Source organism: Euprymna scolopes, chromosome 7 (assembly GCF_053919585.1).
Source record: "Euprymna scolopes isolate OS-2025 chromosome 7, ASM5391958v1, whole genome shotgun sequence".
Classification (NCBI taxonomy): Eukaryota; Metazoa; Mollusca; class Cephalopoda; order Sepiida; family Sepiolidae; genus Euprymna; species Euprymna scolopes.
This window is the reverse complement of record NC_136488.1, coordinates 146,272,360-146,297,264: the sequence shown is the minus strand read 5'-3', so window position 1 is coordinate 146,297,264 and position 24,905 is coordinate 146,272,360. Positions and strand designations below refer to the sequence as shown.

The window sequence follows — 24,905 nt, the reverse complement described above, 5'->3', positions numbered from 1 at the left end:
ACGATTCAGTGGTCTCATTTGCACACTGTTCTGCAGGAAGAGAAAAGATATTTTCCCATGGGGCATCTCTGAGATCTAATGGCTTCCCAGTCAGCATTCTTATATGTCATTTTGAGCAATGGCTCTTCAACTTTGTGTCAAGAGTTTAGCGTGATTTCTACCATTATTACAATATGATCAGCATTCCCAGGTGAAATATAGGCATTCATTACACAATTATGAGGAACTGTGGCCAGAAATAGATCTAGAAGTGAGGCTTGTTGGTCCTGTCGATCTAGGAGATGGGTCGGAAACGTAACTGTCTGTAATAGGAAATGTGTTATACTACCAGCTGTGTCTGTGTAAGTAGAGAAATTAAGCCAATTACTGTGGTGAACATTAAAGTCACCAAATACATGTACTTGTGTGCTAGTATCAAGGGAGAGTGCTGTATTTATACTGTCAGAGAATTGGTTGACTAGGGTACAGTCTTGGGTTGAGAGAGAGCGGTAGAGAAAATATCAGTAGCTAATGTTATGTTGCAGGTTAAGTCTAAAGCACATGAAGATTTTATATATACTAGCAGTTCAGCCAGGCTTTGCTTGGGCCCGATGTACTGTTCGTAAATTTTATATATATATATATAAGTGAAGTGTGCGTTTGTGTACATTTCCCTACGCAATAACTCTGTAAATTTTTAGTCTACAGACTCGAAATTTGATATACAGGGTACTGAGATTTGGGAAAATCGATGTGATCGGTTTTCGGCCAGAAATTTGGCTGTTAAGGGGTCAAAGTTCAACGATTTGACCTTTGAGAACTCTACCAAACTCCTCCGACAATTTTGGGTCTAAACACTTGAAATTTTAGATATAGGTTCCTTAGACATGGATCTAACTTAATAACTTGATTTGAGCCCAAAACAAATGTTAAAGGGTCATAATAGAGATCAATTTAAAAAAATTGACCGTTTTTTTTTTTTTTTTTTTTTTTTTTTTTTTTGCTCAGCATACACCTCCAAACACCTGGGCAATGCCGGGCACCCATGCTAGTATATATATATATATATATATATATATATTTTAAAATTTTGACTCATGTCTAGGTAACCTACATCTAAAATTTCAAGTGTTTAGACCCAAAATTGGTGGAGGAGTTTGGTAGAGTCCACAAAGGTCAACTCTTTCCACTTTGACCTCTTGGCGGTCAAATTTTTGTCCCAAAACCGATTAAAAAGCTTGCGATTAAAATTTATTGTTTTGGGCTCAAATCAAATTAAGTTTGATCTATGTCCAAGTAACCTACATCTAAAATTTGTTTAAAAGTGTTTAGACCGAAAATTGGCGAAGGAGTTTGGTAAAGTTTTCAAAGGTGAAATCGTTGAACTTTGACTCCTTGACAGCCAAATTTCTGGCCAAAAACCGATTAAAGATTTTCCCCAAGTCTCAATACTCCTGATGTCAGATCTCGAGTTTGTAGACTGAAAATTGACAGTAGTTTCATAGGGAAATGTACACACACACACACACACACATGCAGACAATTTCACTTTATATATATACTAGCAGGGGGTACACGGCATTGCCCGGGTGTTTGTAGGTGTGTGTGTTTTTGGGTAAATCCTTGGCCAGGTGTTTGTTTAAAAAAAAAAACGAAGCCTTGACGCGCAGTTGGAAAATAATAAAGTGTGAAAAAAAAATGTGCGACGTTTAACGGCAGGTGCCCGTTTTTGACGAGTTAATGACGTCAACTTTGAGTACGGAACAGGGTTTTATTTACCGCGAGTTTGTTCGCTTCTTTTTTTTTTTTTTTAATACGAAAAAGCTTAATGCACATGCTATCATTTAGGCGCGATATAAAAAGTTTTAAGAAGTTGTGAGGCGACTGATCGGTTCTCGGAAAAAAGCCTTTCTTGGACATACATGAAAATGCACACACACGCACGCACGCACGCACGCGCGCACACGCACACATACATTTTCGCTTATATATATATATATATATATATATATATATATATATATATATATATATATATCCAAACATTTATAATTAATAGTAATGGAAAATCTGTACCTGTCCAGTTTATGACCCAATCTCTGAGAACTTTGCATCGGTGCTTCTGGCATAAACATCTGGAAAAAAGGCCAATGTGAAGATTGCCAGACAATAAATTCAAAATGTTGTGTTCCCGACATTCCACATGTTAACAATGCCTTTCTATTTAGAAAGCCATGCTTAACATGTTGGCGTAACATGTTGAAAGTCATTTTCGGTTTTAAAAAAATGTTTTCTTGATTTAATGAATTTAATGCTTTCATCAAAACTTGTCTTCTGACAGCTGATTGGATAATCGCTTTGACATCTTCTGGCTGCTTACATAACCTGCCAGAAGATGCTAGCGTGAAGTTGTCTGAGATTGAATTGTAAACTGGACAAGTACCGGAAAATCTGAACTCCCTTATTGCTTTATCTCTTCTCAACAAAATGTTTTGAAAAAATAGGATGTTTATTTATATATATATATATATATATATATATATATATATATATATATATATATATATATATATGCACTCCTGTTAATTTTATTGAATTATAATTGCTTGGACATTTGAATTAAAGCGATTTGTCCTCATGTTCATGTGCTAAGTAATAATCAGTGCTAAGTGGCAGTTTTATGGGGGTTGATGGATCAATCTACAGTACAGATGATATTAAAATATTTCAATAAAAATTAAGATCTCTACCAGGTGATGGTTGACAGAACAAGAACAATCTATCGAAGTGGGTTAAATAAAGAGTTCAGTTTGAAATTCTATGCAAATTTTGGAATGTAACAAATCACACCCGAAGACGGGTTAAAGGCTACATCAGTTCAATTTTTATGAAGAATAGCATCCAGGATGAGACTAGTAATCATCATTTAAAACATTCTGAAACCTTTTTTTTTTTTTTCTTTTTACAAGTGAGTCACCACTTATCAAGGCTAGAGGGTCACTTGAGGATAAGAGTTAATGAGTGTATGGTGAATACCAGGATCAATAGAGTGTAGTAATCTTTAGTGTTAGAAATTGGGTATAATTTGATTTTTTTTTTTTTTTTTTTTTTTTTTAAGGGGCCGCTTCAACAAGAAATTGTTTACATTGGACTTGAAGACGACTATATTGTAGTCAGCCAGAAAGCAGGCTAGCCAAATAGAATTCTACAGGCGAGCAGTTCTAACTTTGTTCATGGAATCTGTGTTCAGATTTAGGCACAGATAGAGAATGAGGGTAATTGTTGATAGTGGTTGTAGAGAGATGAGTGATTTTTTTTTTGTGAAAGTCTGGTAAGGGGGAGATATTGATGAAGCTCAGACGAGCATCTGCCATGAAAATAACGATAAAGCAGAGACAGGCTGGCAACGTCTCTTCTGAATTAATTTTGTGTTTTTTGTAAAAAAAAAAAAATTAATTCATTAACTTTTATCAATTTAAAAAATGGCAACATTTATTCTCTCGGATTCTTGAAGAAACCTACTCCCTTCTTTTTATACCAGAAAAAGAAATGTGCTCTAAATTGACTTGGTAATTTCTCCCCCCCCCCTCTCTCCCTCCCTCTCTCTCTCTCTCTCTCTGTCTCCCTCTCTCTCTCTCTCTCTGTCTCCCTCTCTCTCTCTGTCTCTCTCCCTCTCTCTCTCTCTGTCTCTCTCCCTCTCTCTCTCTCTGTCTCTCTCCTCTCTCTCTCTCTCTCTCTCTCTCTCTCTCTCTCTCTCTCTCTCTCTCTCTCTCTCTCTCTCTCTCTCTCTCTCAAAACTATGAGAATGTTCGCCTTGTATCATAACGCGAGATTGGGAACTCCTTTGGTTTTCTTCCCATACTCTCAAAAGCAAAACTAGGTCATTTGCTTTCACATGATTCGAGGTTACGTTGAAGCTCTGGAGTTTGTTGTCCATTTAAAGGAAGCTTTCTTGTGAACTATTTGCTAATTATTCGGTTTTAATCAGTTCCTTTTAATGTGCTAATTTTAACAATTTGATAGTTAATGGAAAATGAACAATGTGTAAGAAACTTAAGATAATATCTCCAAATGAAAAATTAAAAATCATGCATTCATAAACGAACCCGACTTTTTAGAGCATTTTCTGGATTTAAAATTCTTATTACTATGTTTATTTTGATGCCCCCCCCCCATTAATGTTAATTGGATCCGGAACAGAATTAAACTTATTCAATTTTATTATAGGTGAAGCCCAAAGTTCAACTTAATTTAAAAATACAGAAACATCTTTGATTTACGTACGTACTGGTTACGGAATGAAAATTTCATATTCCAAAAATCATGCAAATTAAGCAAGTGTTTTTTATATATAGAAAATCATTAAAAAAAATTTTTTTTTTCTTTTAAGATTTTATTTTAGTGACTTTAATACTAAATTGTAGTCATTACGAGACTGATTTTCATTTTTTATTTTTATTTTTGGAGTTGTCTATTAAATATGGTGGATGGATCAGATACAACAATCTTGTTTTCTTATAAAATTTGATTTTCTTAGTTAAAGATAAAAATAAAACTACTTGATCAATTTACGTGATTTTTGGAATATGGCTTTTTCCGTGATGGGTATGTACATCATAAACATTTTTCTTCATTTTTAATCTGCGCCGAATTAAATTTTTTTTTATTTTTTATGAATCAGTATAGGTTTTCATTTTCTATAGATTTAAATCGTATTTCAAACGTTCATTGTTGAATATTTTTTTAGCCAGTTATCTTTGAGATATTTTTTTTTTCTGCGTAATTATGTTGAGTACAAATGCAGTAAGTCCGTCAGCGCATGTTTTGTGGAAGAACTTGTAAAACAACTTATTAGGTTAGAGACAATCTTTTTCACATTGTCAGAGAGAGATTGAGAGAGAGAGAGAGATTAATGTTTGGTGCATCTGTAAGAAATTCTGCAGAAATAAGCAGGCTCCTCATTGGTCGGTTTGACTGCCCACAATTTTGTTTGGACCTATCAGATTGATTGTTGTTACTAACTGCCGAGGTGTATTCTTGGCGCTATTTTTATGTTTCAGGTGGCGCTCAGTTTTCAAAAGGACAGCAAATCGAATGGATGTGAAAACTCATCTCCTTATCCGAGGCATGGAGCCTCAAACCGTTTTGTCTTGTCAAGATGTATTAATACCCTAAAGTGGGGCAAAATGTTATCATATTTGCAAACACCAATGCCTTACGTTGGGCGAAATATTATATTCATCACACACTGTTGTGCTCTATGAATTGATTGACTTTCATCATTACTTATATAATGTCTCTCAGAGATGAATTTAAGGTTTATATTTTGACCTGCTCTTTGTCTGCCATTCGGACGGTTATTCCCGGTGAACTCCATGATGACTACCGGACTTGCAGCATTCATCCTTTGAAAACATCACTTACCTCATCGACTTGTTGCAACTATTCTTTGAACAGTGGGGAGTCTTGAATCCTGCAAATGCGAAGATAAACCATGAACTACTACCCTTACAGGTGTGACCGGCTCTGTTTTGGCAGGAAGCTAAAGATGGCACATCTTTTGCAATTGGATCTTTTTACTTTAATAAAATTTACGTAGAACTTTAAAGGCGAGCCTGTTGTAATTTCTGTTTGCTTTGTTTCATTCTGCCAACGGCAAAACCTAGGTGAGAGAATATCTCCCACATCAGCTCAGATGTGACAAAAATACTCCGTGCATGGGCGAATTGTTACTTTATGGAGATATAAGATACTGACATGTATGAGAGGTTTTCTAATCTAGTAAAGAGAACCCACCTTATTTGCAGTAGACTTGGCAGTATCTTCTATGCTTTATTTCCGACTCCTGTTGAATGCTAGAGGTGGTTGCGAATTTACTTGTGAGTAAAATTAGTATAAGTTTTACAAACTGTCATTTATAACATTATGAGTTATCGTTTTCGCTATTAGGGTTAGTGTATAGCAGCTATGTTACAAGCATGATGATGTATGGAGGCGGATGATGTGCACCCACCCAGTCCTCATTCCTCTTAATCGTAAAAACAGCAATGATTGAATGGATCTGCAATATCATATCCGCTTTTATACTTTGTTGATGCTAGGGTTAAATATACTAAAGCTTGTTGAGCTTGTGATGGTCAGTTGACTATGTTGGTTTGGCCATGTTGAAAGGAGTAATCATTGGTTGAATAAAATACTGAACTAAACCAACACAGGAAAGTTAATCCACGAAGCAGTCAACTCGTTCCCAGATTGAAGATGCTCAGGAGGCCAGTTGAAGACTTAGTTACATACCATCAAAGCTGATGTTAAACCTACCTCCTGTCCACAGGTCTGGGTACTGGTTTCCCATAACTATCTTGGCTGCTGTGGACCAGTGTACATGGTTTACATTCATCCAGGACACAGCTCAACCCATCTTGGATGAATGCCACCGAGTTAAATAGAATGTAGAGATCTTGAAGTGAAAGGCTGGAGGAAAGATGGGGCAACTCAAATCCCCTAAGAACAGACATTCTTGACCTTTGGGCCAAGATCAAAGTGTAGTATCTGTTCTTTAGATGCTGCACTTCAATTTTTTGTTCTCTCTCAATGAAGGAGAAATCCTTCACGACTGAGACAGTTTTTATTTTTGTTCCTTTTCTCCACGTTAAAAAACTACCCTGGTGTCTAACTCTGTCCCATAGGGAGGCGTTGTAAATAGGAACTCAAGAAAACTTGGATGCAAACCATCAACAAAGGTCTTTAACAATGGAAGATGAACAGAATAAATCCTTAAGACTACCAAGTTTGGAATCACAGGTTGCCAGAAAACATGAGATTGCTGCGCAATGAAAAAAAAAAGACAAAATTAATATGATGATGACTGTATAACACCTGAAATCATAAAAATGATAAATCAAGTTCTTTGTAATATAAGACATTCAAGAATTCCAAAATTTAAAGTGGGACATTTTATTCAATATGCAATTGGTATTGTTGTCATTGAAAGTACAACTATAAAAATTATATTAAACACTTAATTTCCCCAGAAAAGTCATCATCATTATCATCATCATTTAATGTCCGTTTTTATGCTAACAATGTTTAAAATGCTTGAACCATTCTATATTTTTTTTTTTTTTGTAATATTTACTTCTTTTCCCATGAGGGTAAAGTTAAACACAAAGTAGGTTGTTTTTTTTTTTTTTTCTTTTTTAAGGGAAACTATTGTTGTAAAAAACAAACAAACCATTTGACTCTGTGTAAAACTTCTGACTGACGACAGAATAAATTTTACTTTTTGATTCTAACCTGAAACTCTTGTCCATTATTTCAGTTAAACCCAAATAGGGATAGTGCCGTTTAACACACACACATAACCCTTATCCTCGAGTGGTCTTCGGGCCTTGACAAGTTGTGTCTGCCTTGTAAAAAAAAAAAAAAAAAAGAAGTCTATCCTATCCTATTTTTGTTGGCCTTTTCCCTCATGAACTGAACCTGCTACCTCAAACTGTTCTAAATCTACTAACCTAATAATTCTCCATTTTTTCTTTTTTTTTTTTTCCAATGTGGGCATACCATCTCTCTATACTGTCCAGATTTTAATCTTTATCTTGGGTCATCAGAACTAAGCCTTTCTCTAAGACTCACATTATACATTCATTGTATCATTTTCAAATTATTTCTTTGCATGCATCAACCCTCACTGGCTAGGTTTTAATTCCATACACTATCACACATAACTGGTAGACTCTTCTCTAAGCAGACAATAGTAACGCTATGCTGGTTAGTAATAACAGGATTTCCCTGAACTAACTCGATCTACTCTTAATTCACATAATTAGACTAGCATATAATAATGAGGATGATGATGATATCAGTTTTTAACCTACTTTTAGAAATGTCTTTTCAAATATTGAGGAGACGGATTTTTTTCTTTCGTTTTTATAATCTCAAGATTTATCCTTAAATAGAAAAAGCAATATAAAACAGAACTGAATACGATGATGATGAAAAGTAGAGTTTGTTTAAAAACAGTATTTGATGGACAAATTTAGTTAAGGCATCGATCTTCCCACATTCTACCTCGCTACTCTGAGCTAAATATAACAATGTTTGGTTCTTGCTCAGAATTAACCCTATCTTAAAAAACAAATAAATAAATAAAAATCTGTATGATACACATACCTGTGACAAAATAGAAATATATTAAAAAAAAAAAAAAATCATGTAAATTGATCAAGTAGTTTTATTTTTATATTAGAAAATTTTATGAGTATTTGGAGGGGTGACCGTCTTGGTCGGCATTTTGAATAAAATCTAAAAGAACAAAAAAAACAAAAACAAGGGAGATAACCCAATAATAATTCAAATCCTGTGAAAATTTATGTCGTAATGCCAACTATATTTAAAAGTTATTTTCTTTTATAAAAAAAATAAAACTACTTGATTTCTTTTATTTTGGTTTTTTTAATAGAGGGAAAATTCTGGAAAAGGACCCAAAGTTTTGGATTTATCCAATAATTTTTGCATTCTGTCTCGAAGTTTTTTTTTTTTTTTTTTTTTTCTGTTTGTTGCTCATTCCAGGAGTAAACTTTTGAGCCTTAGAAGAAAGAGTCATGTGTTATCCAGTGGATGATCTATCATAATAGGGTTAAACTAAATCTTCTGAAAGGAAGCTGGCACAGCAGAATAGAGTAGCGAACATTCAACATTTTTGAAGTAAGAAATCAAATTGTAGGTAAGCCCCCCCCCCCGAACATAAACCATGACTGCACCCTGTTACATAATCACCAGGGTAGACATGAAAAATGTACTTTCTCATGTTAAGCAATTACTGTTAGAACTTCAGACTGCTTCAACTTTTTAATCAGCAGCATAAAAAGAGACCATTCACATACATGGCAATGATTTTTTTTTTTTTTTTGTGTATTTTATCCATTTATCCAGCGTGGTCATAGCTGATGATGAACCCACTACATGAGTTTGTAGTGTAATTCAAATCTTGTCGGTAGCTGAATACTTGATGCTTCACCAGGGCTATCAAGGGTATTTTTTATTATGATGCCATCACTAGATGGGGTGCCTACTACAGCTTAAGAGAGTCCCATCTACTCTGGAGAGAAGAATAGACTGCGCCAGTTTCTCAACCTGGTATTTTCCCTCACAGTGCATACAGTCTCAAATTATCACCCATCTGGTACTGGCTAGGCTCAATGTTGCTTAACTTTGGTGAGAACCGGTGTGTCAACGTGATTGTACCGTATATGTACTGTTTGAAAGAAATCGTCTTCAATAAATTTTCTTTTAGCAATAAATTTGATTTCTTTTTGGATTATCAACTGAAAAAAATACTTGCTGCATTATATTTGTGAATTGAGAATAAAGCTGCAAATTAGCTGCGTACATCATTCACAAACTTCCCGCTGTCAGAATTATGACAAGCTCGCTTACATCGCTTCATAATTAACTTAATTCACTCCTATTTGAATGTTAATTCCTGATGGATGAGTAGAACGCAAGCCTGCAAAGTCAAGGTTAACTTTATTAGTTTCATGACCATCAGATTCCTGCACTGATGATTGCATAAGTATGGAACATTAATGTCTACAGCTATGAAAAGTTATTAATATTTATTGAAAAAATAATATGGTTATATATATATATATATATATATATATATATATATAACCATATTATTTTTCCAATAAATATTAATAACTTTATATATATATATATATATATATATATATATATATGAGTGAAAATAACAATGAATGATTGGTTAGCTAGTTAAACCTAAGGTTTGATTGACCAAATAACCAAAGTGGATCAACATTGCTAATTTGAAGTTGGACACTGGCACCCAATTCAGGGTAGAACGTTATAACCGGCTCTCTATTCTGGAAACCAACAGAGAATATCAACCCAAGACAGAATGGCAGGTCCTTAAATCTGTTATCACGTTGGTGTTACAAACTACTGTCATCGGGACTGGATAACAAGAGAGGCTCTCCATCTTGCAAAGCAATCGCATGAAATGTGGGTGACGGATGTGCAAAACTCACATGATCTGCGATGCCATGTTATTTGATCCATCTGTACCGATAGAAATACATACTGGCAAGAGTTTGCAGAAGAAACCAAGCGTGCAGCAGCCTGTGGAGATTCTCATAAACTTAACTGGATGGTGGAGCAGGAGAGCTGAGGAGTGTCGGCTGTCAGGGAAACACTTCGTTGCATGAGAACATTTTGATGAGCTGCTTAATCACTCTGTTATTATGACAAATGTGATTGTGGTCCAAGCTCCCTTTTTTTTTTTTTTTTTTTTTTTCATTTTTCTTAAACTTTTCCTTCTAGGGGGTGGGACATCCAACCAGATGCCTGACATTTACCCCTATTTTAGTGAGTCCAACCAAGAGATCTTTTCAGGATTCTAGCCGTCCCTTTCAGTGCAATCGTTTGTATTTCACTTGCACTTGGTTCACCGGGTATGCTTGCTATGTACTTCAAGCTCAAGAATATGACTGCTTATGCTGAATGAAGTGAGAAATGTCTTGCGGCACCTGCAAAACAACAAGGCTCCTGGTGAAATGTTCATCCTATGATTAAAGCAAGGCATTGCTTCTCCCATTATTCAAAAAGGGGTCGATAGGAAAATTTGCTAAAATTACTGGGTAATAAACCTAATTAATGAAGCGGTAAAGGCTTTTTGTGGTTCTCCTGCTAAAGTATATGCCTTTCTTGAGATGGCTTTCGACCAGGCAGAGGTTGCATCAGTCAGATTTTCAACCTTCAGTGCACCCTTGAAAATTGTTGGGCATTTCAGCAACCCACGGTCGTCTGCTTTCTTCATTTCACAGCTGCCTTCAACACTGTTGATCGAGGCTCACACTGCCAAATCATGCAGGCAGATGGTATGATTATGGATGGAGGATTATTGAAAGCTACTATCAGTCTATGAGAGCCCATGTGCAGGCCTACGGCTTAGATGGAGATGTTTGAGGTAAGTTCAAACCTTCAGCTGGACTATGCCCTATCTCACCCACCCCACTTTTTAACTATGCTATCGATTATATCCTCAGTGAAATCCTTCAGTGACACAAGAGGGTTGCAGTTAGGCAGAATGTGACCGTGTCTGACCTTATACAGATAGTATCCTGCTTGGATTGACTGGTGAGGAAGTGGAAGTTGTGCTCAACTGAGTGCAGACTGTTACTTGCAGATTAGGGATGTGTATTAATGCCTCCAACAAGTTATGTCCTCACTGATTGACCAGGATACTTGGCAGCCACTCACGCTGGACTGAATTCAACTAGATAATGTGGATTGCTTTGTCTATCTAGGTTCTATTATAATGCATGGCTAAGATTGGACAGCGAACAGGAGCAGCAGCATCCATATTCTTCCATCTGAAGTGGTCTCTGTGGTCATGATGGGAAATACGCTTGGACACAAAGGAACACCTGGCGATGGTGGAAATAACGATGAATTTGATTGGTTAGTTAGCTAAACGTAAGGTGAGACGAGTGACCAAACAGCCAAAGTGGATCAACATTACTAATTTGGACACTGGCACCCAATTCAGAGTAGAACATTATAATTCTCTCTCCTGCAAACCAATGGAGAATATCAGCCCAAGACAGAATGGCAGGTCCTTAAATCTGTTACCATCATGTTGGTGTTACAAACTACTGTCATTGGGACTGGATAACAAGAGACTCTCCACCTTTTTTATGGCTGTGAGTACATAGCCTATGAGAACAGCGAATCTGCACAAACTCAAAGTTTTCAACAACAACGGTCTTCGCAGCATTCTGCGTTCCTGGTGTGGAAATCATTTTCTGCCTTCTACTCTCTACCGAAGATTAAACCTACACCCTTTATCATCTGTCCTTCTTCAACAATGTCTCCAGTGATTTGGACATTCAGCTCGTTGACTAAAGGGAGAGCTCCTTTGCAAGGTCATTTCTCTGCCTGACTGATGCAAACGAGTCGGTGAGCAGCTGAAGACCTGTGCGATAACAATTAAGGATGATCTGGTGGTATTATTGAGCTTACAAGTAGTTGGTCTCCAGCATTGGAATCTGGAGTGGTTAGCCACTTTCTGCGACTTGGCCCAGGATTGACGAAACTGGACTGCGATGGTTCGACATGTAGTTCGTGTTTAGGAGAAACCTAGCTCAATTCAACCAGGATGATAGCCACTACAAGTTAAGTAAGTAAACCTAACACCCGGTAATAGAAATTCCATGCATTTTAGCCTGACAAATCCTTATGAGGATGAAACCTGGAAAATTCTGTGTAGCTTAATTGCTATATATATTTTCCTAACTTATTACCTGGTTCTACTCATGTATTGAGCACTGTAGAAGTAAATACTGAAAATCGATTCATGAAATATATCTTTAGGAAATTTCTTGTAGATACATGAAATAATAATTATATACTTGCGGGACCTGTGGAAATTCCATAGCTGCATCTTTCATATGTAATATATTGCTGCTGGGCATTCTGTGGACGCTCAGTATGAATGGAAACCCTGCGATATTATTGTAGCCATTTTGTCAAAACTGTAAAAGTATTTATCTAAGTAATCTGGTTGATGTAGTGTCAGAATCTATCTGGTTATAAACGGTTTATCTCCAATATCCTTAAAGGAGTCTGTGTCATATTTCCATTGTATGGTCACCTGGCACAAACAGAAATCATACCATCGATACCATTATACCATCTTTTAGACAGAAAAGATCCTAGTTGTTAGAAGACCAAGAAGGTATATTTAGTTTAATGTATGGTCCAAAAGCAATGTCATTTAAAATTTTTTTTTTTTTTTTTTTTTGTACATTGCAGCTTCGGTGATCGGGAGATCCTATTTATTAAAAAGGAAGATAGGTGATAACATACTATGAACATTAAATTAGCATATCTATATACTAATTTAATATTTGTAATATTTTATCATTTTCTGTTCTCCTTTTTAATGATTGAGACATTTTATGATGTATATGATTTTATCAAATGACTAATAATATAAAACATTATGGATGTTATATATGTTCAAGACCTTATGTAATCTATATATGGTACAATCATGTTGACACACCAGTTCTCGTTAGATTACTGAAGTTGAAAAATGTTAAGTCTGGTCAGTACCAGATGGGTAATTAGTTGGGAATACCAGGCACTGTATGTAGGAAGCACATCGGTACCTTTCTTCAAGAATTGCAAAAACCTAATGTCATCTCCCTTGATCAGGACGTACATGTGACTGCAGATCATTTGTGAATTTAACATTACATTGACATTTTCTCCTTTGGAGGAAGCCGGTTCAACCCGCCTAGAGTGAATGCTACTGTTGTATGTGTGTGTATACACACACAAAACATTTTTAATTCACTACCTGCATAGCAGCAGCCAAATAGTGCAACGATTAGAAGCTCTGTCGTTTGAGTGGTTGGGTTTCGATCCTGGCTTGAGGTAGTTGCTTATCTAGCCACACTGATGAGCTGTGAAACAGCGAAACAGTACTGTATGTGGATCACTAAGCCATTTTTGCAGTAGTTGTGGTTGTTGTGGGCATTCTTTGCAAAATACATTTTTATCTGTCACAGCAGTTTAAACTACATATCAATTTCGACTTTAAATAAACACATCTCTTTATGTTGCAGTGACGTCATCAGAACAAAAAATCCACAAATTAATTTCAAACAAGGATCACACTAAAAATGTGGATGAAAGGACATAGTGCTCAAGACTTGTTGCTTCCGGTTAAGAGCAAGAATCCAACTGAAAAAAAAAACTGGAATTTAAGATTTTATTTTTGTTACAAACATTTTTCTTCATAATTTGAAGGTTTTCCTTTTTACAAATACTACAAGGATTTTTTTTATTTATTATTTAATAACTAAAATGTTTTTATACAAAAGATAATAGTAAAAATATATTTTGTAATAATTAAATTTTTTTTGTTTTTGCATACATATTTATGCAGAAATATTTTGTAATTGGAAATTTAGTTTATTTTGTCTATAAATATCAAATATATTATAAATTTATTTTTATATAATGGTTTCAATTAAAGTTTAAAATGCAAAAGTCCAGTACATGGTCCAATTGTGCTCTGAAATAACCTGAAAAGGGTTGATATGCCGTAAAACAAAAACAACCAACTAACCCAGGCACATAATGTATGTTTGTGTGAAATTTTTAAAACATCGGCCCAGACGTTTAAGAATACATAGAGAATGAACTCTCACATATACAGTGCTTTTTATATAGAAGTAGAGATAAAGATCGTGAACAGAATGTTGATATTTCATAACTAAAAACGACAATTCTCTCCGTAACAGTCGTAAATAGACCTTTTTTTGTGTTTTTTTTTTTGTTTTTTTTTTAATTTAAATTTTCGGGTTGTGGAAAATTTTAAATAACTGTCTAGGCATTAACACTGAACGATAGGTACGTTTTTATGATTAATCTGACCTTGTGATGAACACCTAAAAAATTCAAGGTTTTTCCCTTACTTAAAATACCTATATAAAAATATGATTATTAAAATGCAAACTAAATATTCCTCTTTTAAAAGATTAAAAAAAATGTTTTTTTTTCAATAAATATTTAATATACCCTTCTCCCCTGTTAAAATTAAATTTTCCCCAATATTAAAAGTGGAATTTTTGAACGAAATATCAAAAAGCTTGGTTTTCTCGTCTGTTTGTTTACAGATCATACGTATATCAAAAGTTGATCTGCTTATTTTGTAGGCCTTTGAAGCCTAATTGATCCATATTTTAATATAGATTAATATGAATCTTAACTTTTAACAACTCTTTTAAGTACACGATTTTTTCTTTCTATTAAGTTTAATTTTCGTGTAAAGATTGATAATTTTCCAATAAATATAGCTTCTCAATTTAATTTTCTTAACTTATCACATAAAATTACATTTTCTAAAACATCTCATTAAATCTGCAATCCTAAAATTCTCGTTTAAATAGGGCCTTTATTCATCTAACATCTTAAAAGCATTCTCTATACTTAGATTCCTAATATTAAATATGCTAACATTTTTTGGGGGGGTGGGTGGGGTGGTCTTCAAATTCTGTTTTACTAGCTGTATCTGTGTCTTGCTGTTGCCTGGAAAAAATTGAGGAGACTAAGAAGTTTCTGTTCTCACCCTTGAACCCTTATATTACTATTATTAATTAAACTCTTTATCTTCTATAATTATCATTTTTAAAGTTTAGGGTTTAAAAAAGGTTATTTGTAGGTGTATGGGATTCTCGTCGACTTGTTTCTTTGGCCATGAAGTTTGTGTGTTTAGGTGTTGGTTTTGTTTTTAATTTAAAATTTAGAATTGTATTGCAATTAGTTTAAAAAAAAAAAAAAAAAGGTTCCCCAAAAGTAGATTGAACCAGAAAGGTTGTTTTAACCAAAGAAAAAAAGTTAAATCTACAATATAAAAGTTTTGTAACTAGAAGAATGTTATATATATTTTTTGAAAAAATTGAAAGGGAATAAAGCAAAATTTATTCAACAAATTAAATTTTAAATTACAGTTTAACTATATATATCAAAAAATAAATAAACAAGGACAAAAACTCCTAACCTAAGTGTTCAACCAAAATAGCATTTCAGGAATGTAACTACAAACATTAAATAACAGTTGACTAAAAAAAAAAAAAATAGAAAAAAATTGTTGAGGTAAATATTAATTAATAAAATTACCCTTCCTGAAACCAACATGAAATTATCAGTAAGTTTTGTCAGATGGTCCACTGGCTTGGCAGACTGTTCAAAATGTTTCCATGAATAATGGCAATGGAAAGGCATTCATGAAGTCAAATTAATTTATGTTGGTCCCCAGTGTGGCGCATAATTAACAGACCCAGGCAGTGGAAGAATTTGCGTGTGGTGTGGCCCATCGTTCCATGGCGTTATATTAAAATCGAAACAATTGAATTAGCAAACAGAAATAGGAATAATTGATTATTGAAAGTTCATTTTGCAATGAAATATGCAAATTAATTAATCTTACAACTTCACATTATCAATATGTTAGAAATATATTTTTCTTCTGTTGTGTGAATTTGAATTTGTTTTTATTCTCAAGGGTAGAATGAGAAATAGTCCAATTTTTTTATTCATTAATCAAATCTTTTTTGCTTTACATTTAATATCATTTGCCGATAGATATTATTTTAGCATTTATGACTGCTAGTCAAATATTTTAGTCTGTGGCCTGCTACAATGGTGTATTCTTGGGAACATTAAAATAATGCCAGGTCTGATTTGTTGAAAAAAATAAATTAATAAAAATAAAAAATAAAAAAACCAACACAAAGAAAGCTTTTGGGAATTTCACTAATCCTTGCCTCGTTTTCTTAAGTATTTGAGAAATTCTGTTTTTTTTTTTGTTTTTTTTGTTTTTTGTTTTTTTCACCCTTCAGCCTAAAAACAATATTATTTTTGACTTCATGGCATTCATCAGTTTTCTGAAAAAAAAAAAAAAACAAAAAACAAAAAAAAAAAAAAACAACAAAAAAAAAAAACGGTTTGGACTGATATGAATAAAACAATAATTATGTTATGGTTTCTTTTACAAATATTTAATGGCTGCAACTACATTCAACATGAAAATATTCAGAATCATCAATTGGTATCAGATTTGGCAGAAAAATTCCCTTTTTAGTAATTACCATTGCTTCTGGCCGAATTATTGTTATAATTAATACATTCATGCTCCCGAAATGGCAAAGAATTGTTTTTTTTTCTTTTTTCAATATTACCGCAAGTATGAAACCAAATCTATGAATTCTTTGTAAGTTTTTCTATCGAATGTTCATCATTTTGTAGCTGTTTTTGCTAATAAGTTGTTTACAACTTGTTAAGCAATTTATGTAAGCTATTATTATACTAAATCTCAGTTAATCAACGTTTGTTTCCCAAAAACTTTTTTTTTTATATATATATTTTAATCACACAAAATATACGCTAAAGTACTCCTCAGTTTTGGGACTGTTATTTAAAAAAAAATCCATTTTAATTAATTTAATTGCTTCTTGTCTAGAATTAAACCTATTTTCCAAACAAGATGCAGAAAAATCTTTAAGAATCTTTATCATGAAACAAAGATGTCAGATTCCAAAATTCATGTAAATTGATCAAATAGTTTTTTTTTTTTTTTTTAAAATCAAATTTTATGAGACACTGTTTTAATCTGCCATATTTTATAAAGGGGAGACAATTCAATTTGAACTATCGAAATCAAAATCAGCCTTGTAATGAATACAATTTGGTATTAAAATCGCTAAAAATCATTTTCTATTAAAAAAAAGTACTTCATCAATTCAAATGAATTTTTTTTAATATGATGCCTTCATTCCATGACAGATATGTACATCATAAATATTTTTCTTTTTTTTTTTTAATAGGTCTAAATTAAGCACCATTTAACTTAATTAGCCTTACTTTGCAATTAACTCACTAAGCGAGTCCTCTCTTACTAAATTTCTGTCTATCACTCCCACCCTCTTCCTCTCTCAGTGTATGTTATGTAAACCCCCATTCTTATTTTATATTATTTCTATCATCCTCACTTTTTGTCATTCTATTAAGTTAAATATAATAAATAAATAAAAAGATTGAAATAGACCATTAAGAACAAAAGGGAATAACACCACAAATAGTAAAAATATTTAATCCATAGCTGAGAGAGGAGGGGGATATTGATATAGACTGCAAAAAACGACTAATTTGTGATTTTTGTTTTTACTTTTTTATATTTAACTGACTTTGAAAAATCACTTTTTTTTCTGATTTAATCAATAATAATAATTAATAGTTTACTCATTGGATCACATTTTTTTTCTAGTATATTTACAAATCTGCATGTTGGGTGTTAAATTAAATTTGAAATATCTTGTAGAAAGCATAATGAATCGCTTATTTTCATAATAAATTATAGCATCACTGTTAAACTTTTAATTGAATAACCTTTTTTTGTTTTTTTTAGACAGACATGAAAAAACGATTACATAATATGAATTTGGTTCACTCTAATTTCAAGTTATGCATACGTTTGAAACACCCTTGTTTTATGCCATTTGTTATTGCAAACGGTTCTAATAGTCCAGCACTATTTCTTGTACTCTGTCAGTCATCTATAATATAAACTTCACCTGTCTGTTTAAATGTATGTTTGTATGTCTGCCTAAAATAGTCGACAGAGGCGATGGATTTTCAGGAAATCGGTATCATTTTGACACTCAACCCTTCGAATGGCAAATATCGAGAAATTGGCCAAAAACATTAATTCCTTCACCCTCAACTGGACACTTTTCTACAGGGAGAGAGTTGCTTTTTTTTACCGACATTTTCGAAAGTCATCCCCTCTTTTCGATTGTCTAGCCTTAATTTAAACCTACGTCATTTCTGGTTTGGCGATGGATGCAACAGCAAACACGTCACATTTTTTTTTTTTTTTTTTCACGTTCTTTTTGTCCTTTGCAGTATAAGTTCGAGTCTGCCTGCCTACTACCACTTTTTTTTTTTTTTTTTTGCTCAACACACACCTCCAAACACCTGGGCAATGCCGGGCACCCAAGCTAGTAAGCTAGTTCCATTATAAAGTGCTAGTATGATAAGAGATGTATATTTCTTTTTGTAACGAAAACGAATCAATATCTCCTATATGCTGACCTTTTGGGGTTGATCAAAAGTTTTTTTAAGTCAAAAAATATTATTGATAGTGGCATTTGCTGCATTTCTCAATGATCTGTTGGTCACTAAAGATCATGTCAATTCTACCTCTATTCGTCTGAAAGTTATATTGTGTTTGGTAGAATTTTTTTTTTTCATTGACATCAGAAATAATCGATTAAATTGATGCCTTGCAAGATTTTTTTCTAGTAATGTACAGAAAGATATTTTTGAAGAATTTAATGTTTGCATTGATGAGCTTATTAGGTGTAGTGTTCTCTCAGATGTGCAAGAACATTCACAGGTAACATGAATTGAAACAAATACAAAGGAGGCATTGCCAAGGTTGCTGCAAATAAGGTGGATTCCCTTTATTGTGCTAAAAAATACACCTAACAGTATCCTATATCTAAAAAACAATCACCATTCGCCCATGCATGGAATATTGTTGCCACATATAGATCGATGTATCAACCACTGGTCTCTCTCTATTGTGCAGGATTCAAAAGAGTCTCTAATCTAACAGTTCTTGCACTGTTAAAGAAGCTCTCACCTCTGTCTCATCACCACATCCCGGTGTTTGTTTTATAACTGTTTTAATGGAATATGCTCCAACGAACTCGTAGCACTGGTGCATCTTTGACACAAATACTCCTAACTTAACCCGTCAAGCAGCAAAATCCCACATTTTCATTGTAAAGATCCCCAGTACCAGAGTGTCTTTAACAAAACACGGATGCATGCATGCAAATATATATGAAATGCAAAATTACGTCACTGTAAGAAAAAAGACTAAAAAGGAGAGAGCCCATTAGAGAGGACGATCACATGAGAGATGTCGCAGCCATAACGAGAAGTCCCGCATGACGGGAGAAGGAGGAACTAGATATCATTGTTGCACAAAAAAATGAGTTTGAGTTATTCTTTGTTTTTGACTCCTTTGCGACGTAGACTGCATGCAACATGTGGGTCTCATGTGTAATGTTATACTTCTACTGTGATTGCTTCTTCCCTCAAACTGTTAGACTTTGGAATTCCCTCCATGTTTCCTGCTTTCTCGACTGTATTAACATGCAGAAATTTTATTATAATAATAATGTGAACAGACATCTCGCTGCTTGACTCCTTTCTTAGTGTTCCTCTAGACATGGCCTCTAATTCACAGTAACCCCTTTATGTCTTCATTAAAAATACCTGGATTCTCGTCTTGAAGATCTTGCCACTATACTGATAAAACTCTGAATGGCTATTATCAGCTTGAAGACATTGGTATGGCTTAATAGTTTTCAAGACTTGTCCAATTATCGGAATATAAGTATAGTTGGAAGTTGGGACATTTCTAAAGAAACCATCACAGTGATGGATTGACAGGTGTTGAATAATGTTCCAAATAGCAAGTAGGGATATTTTTAGTTTTAGTTAGTTCCTGTTGATTGTATGTAGATTTAAATATGTATGCATGTGAACGAATGGAGCAAAAGAGGTATTTTGTACTAGCATGTCTTTTGAGTCGGCATATCCTTGGAAATCCTATTAAAACATATTTTTATTATTTTACTAATAAACCTGTATTTATTCTCACCCTCTCCTATAATGAATTAAACGGACAAGCTTCCATATTCATTTCTTTATCTCTTCTTTATTGAATCAAGCATTATGGGAAGTGAAATTGCCAACTGTCATTAGTAATAATGCAAAACTCCTTGTGAAAACGAATGGAACACTTTTTGATTGCTGATATATCAACAGTAAGAAATCATTTTCTCACTTACGCTGATGGCACACTGGGTAAAGCGAAAAGCTTGGATTGTCCAAAAAAATGGTAGGATTTCAATCTTAGTTTGAAGCTCTTGTATATTTATATATGTTGAAGAGCTATGATTCTATGATACAGTGAAACAGTCTATCTGCAGATAGAACTTTTGTGGGCTTTCAAAAATATCCCATATATTTGAAGCTCAAAGCCAGAAGTTTTCACATAAAATTTCTACAGCCATTTCATGTTGCTACTTTGCAACTAAGGTTCAAAAGGTTTGGGATGAGAAATGCTTTCCTCTCCTTTTGAAAGAATGGTATCCCTACCACTCAATACAGTACGGTGGTTTATCGTTTTAATGGTCAGTGCAAGGCTGACTATATGGGGGCATACCATTCAGCATTCGGAGGTTAGAATTTCCCAACATGTCTCCCCTTTGATACATACACACAAAAAATGGCCAATATTCGGGCGTTTACAGGCTCGGTCATCGGTGAACATTTATTGCAGTGACAGATCTGCACTGGCGGGTACATGGAGAAACTTTCTCTGTCTTATATAGAGCATGCTTGAAAATCCATTTAAAAATTCTTGAGGCATTGTCTATTAATTTGCGTCAACCGTTTCTGTGTAAACAGAAGGAACATATGGGTGTCCGATGAGATTGTTTCCTTTTCTCCTTTCCTCCATACTATTTTTTTCTTTTTTTTAATCTACCCTTGCTAGTAATTTATGTTTTTTTCAAACGATGTTGCTTCCTCCTCATTGCTGACATGCATTTTGAAAAGTGTCGGCTGAAAAGCGTCTTGATACGGTTTTTTTTCTGCCACACCCCTTATCTATCCCCCTTTTGTCTAATTTATGTTTTTTTAAACATTAGAGCTAAGAAGAAAAAAAAAAAAAAATATTTTAGAAGTGTATTTTAGTTTCTTTTCTTTGTTAAATTTTTCTTTAATAATATATGGTTAAACTACAAAAAATAAAAACCCTCAATAATTGATAATAATGGCACTGCACCCAGTAGTATTCAAATGTTTTTTAAAAAATTATGCACCCATAAAAATCTTTTTAAATAAATAAATAAATAAATAAAAGCTACCCTGAAAATTAAATAATTAGAAATAGGATCGCAATTATTACTATAAATACACTGTGACATGAATTATAATAAGTCTAAATGATAATATCTGGAAATACACCCTTTGTTTATACAGTTATCCAGGAGAATGGATTATAAGCAGGTACATGTTTTCTATTACTAGGTTGAAAAAAAAAAATTATATTTATGAAGGTAGTTGAAACTAATTAAACCATTGATAATTTTAATTAATAAATTCAAGTATTATGATTTTTAGTTTTTTAATAGAATTTATTAATTAAAATTATCAATGGTTTTAGTTTGTAATAAAATAAAAAAGCTGAAGACCTTCTATTAACCAATTGACTGCTACGATTTATCGTAACATATGATTGGAGTAATTGAAACGCCAAAGTGGAATAGTAGATACAAAATATCGATATATTAATATGATAGCGTGCGTGTTATTTTCTGTGTCACGCTTACATCTTTTTTCTTCCGAGTGACTTTTGTTTAATTGTTATGACCTTCCATTTTTTTTTTTTTTTTTTTTTTTTTTTAACATATAATTTTACCAAGAATTCTTCATAAGTTTTGGTTTCAGTTTTGATTATAGCTGAAGGAAGTCGAGTTATATATATTTTTGTTTTCTTCTTCATAGGTTTTGGTTTCGGTTATAATCTGAGCTGATGCACTCATGTCATATGCATATATTTTTTTATTTTTGAAACCATAACTTTATAATATATAAGAATCGATAGAAAATTGACTCTGTAATAATATATATGAAATCTGCATAAATTAAAATATCATATTTAAGCATATTTTATGACCGGGCTACACCAGGCATCCCTACTAGCTTAGATAAATACTTTGCAGACGCTGAACATCCACAGAATGCCAACATCAGTATATTATATATGAAAGAGTCCACTGTGGAATTTCCACGGGTCCCATTAGTTAATGAATAAAAAATGCTAATAATTACATTGGAAGTCAAAAATCTGATACAAAGACTGGATGTTAAATTATGCTATCTAAGAAAAATAGAAAAGTAAATGTTTTATTAGTTTAGCACTAAAAACGGTAGATTAAATTGATAGAAACAAGTGAAGCTTGCATGGTCCACCCTGAGTGCACAGTGAATGAAGCATAAAAAGATGACTAAGTTCAGCATTTGCTCTCCCCACCACCACCATTTAGCCCTAAAAGTTCTCAGGAGACGTCAAATCCTGGTGAAATTGAACAAACAAGGCAGTTTTAGGCCTTAACATGTGTAAATCTGAGTTCTGCACCATGCAAAAAAAAAAAGAAATGACTAAGTCCGTCACTTGTTCCCCCCCCCCCCATTTAGCCTCAAAAGTCCACAACACCTTTACATATTTAAATTTGAGTTCAGCACCATGCAAAACTGCTAAATAGACATACACAGAAAATTTTGGACAAATATGGTAAAATAGTCCCAAAAATGGAGTGTTTTCATTAGCCCTAAAAGAGCCCCTGGGGCACACCCAAGAGTTATTGCGAAGTATAGACAAACAAAATTATATAGAAATTAGTTAGTTACAACTTTTCAGAAAATTTTATAAAACATCCAAGGCATCAATTTTTTTTTTAATAAGCACAAAAGTGTCAATTTTAGCCATTTTAATCTGAAAGGCACCCCTAGGAGAGGGCAACTGGAGTTTTCCCCTAGGCACTCCTGGGGAGGTGGGGAGCAACCGGAGTTTCCCCGGAAAATCCATTCTATTACTTTTTTTTACTCATATCATGTTTAATGTTTGTGCAAAATTTCAAAAAATTCCAAGGCGTAGTTATTGAGAAAAGTGCAGACAGATGAACGGACAAGGGTGAATTTACAGGTCCACCCTCCTTTTGTCAGGGAACCAATAATATAGATTATAAGAAGATACACGTTTGCTATTATTAGGTTGTAAGAAAAAATTAAAAAAAATGAAAATTATTAATGCTTTTAGTTTAAAATAAAATAAAAACTGCTGCGGACCTTATATTAGCCAATTGATTGCCACAGTTAATCGAAGTTGTGTATCGGGTATAATACAGCACGTTTAAATACTGACATAAGCGTTTTACAAAAAGGACTATGCCCATAAAAAATGTATTTATATAAAGAAATATCAAGGGATTATATAATAATAATTATTCAAAAATATGAACTAAACACTAAGTATCTATACATGAACATAGATAATGGAATTAATCTATATGCATGACTCATCATATGTTGAGTGCATATTATAAATAAACACTAATTGTGAATACTGGATTATTGTAAAAAGCTTGTTTCATAGTCCTTTGTGACTTTAGGGTTTATACTTTTTGTGCTAAAGAGTTGCCTGGCTGATATGTTTATAATTAAAAACTATTATAAACTTAAATATTGGTTGTGGGCTGAAACAATTGTACACAACTTTGTAAATAAAACCCAAAATTTTTAAATGAACAATTAACACATGTATTCTTGTATAAGCGGTAACAATTTAAATTATTTGGGCTCATCAGTTGAACACATTTGAACTCTGGACTCGAAAATTGAATTTTCTTGCATGTTAGGTGAGTACCCTACCACCTGAGCAACTGTGCCGCACAAGAAAGTCTACTAGCTAACACAGATCAAACAAACTGCTGCAAAATCCGACTATGGAATGTACCTACTTCATCTCAAGCAAGGAGCATAGTCATCCAACGACTGAGAACCCAAGCCGATGTCTTTGACTTCCGGTTTGTTGGCTTTCATGGCTCATGTAAGCTGTGACATTGTTTGACTGTGGAAAGATATATACATGTGTGTGTCTGTGTGTATATACATACAAACAAACAACTGTATGGTCCATGCATATACTTCCTCCTGTATTTAAAAGTTTATGATGGAATAAAGAACAGATACAACACTTTCATCTTCGTTCCACATCATGTTTTTGAAATGATATTAACTGGTATATAAAATCCTGTAGATTTTTAGCCTTTTGTTATTGGTATGCTAAAACTTGAATTGAACCAGTTTTTTTTGTAGATGATCTTCAAGATGTTTCTTCCAATTTTACAGCTACTACCACCACTGCAAGTAACACTGTAATATAAAGTACAGTGAAATGGAAAAGAGGGAAATAGTTCACGTCTGCTATTTCCAATTCATATTTCCTGTTTGAAGAAAACCAAATATACATTCTCCATCCAAAACATTTGTCAACATACAGAATCATAGAAATTGATTTATGAAAAGTAGCTTTTGAACAAGCAAAGAATTTGTCATTAATAAAATCTGAACAGTCTAGATTTAAACATATCTCAGTCGGGCCCCATGGTAATTAAAGAATGACCTTCACAAATTCCTTATAGAAACTACATTCCATTAGGGATTAATTATTTGATCTTTAAATATCCATA

General features: G+C 33.5%; 1 protein-coding gene and 1 pseudogene across 3 annotated transcripts in view; both read left to right on the top strand.

Moving 5' to 3' along the window:
* Positions 1–24,905, top strand: part of LOC145280030 (WD repeat-containing protein 13-like) — a 443,316-nt gene that overhangs the window by 20,935 nt on the left and 397,476 nt on the right. The gene's annotated exons all lie outside the window — the stretch shown is intronic.
* LOC145280604 (U2 spliceosomal RNA) lies at positions 6,489–6,644 on the top strand (annotated as a pseudogene).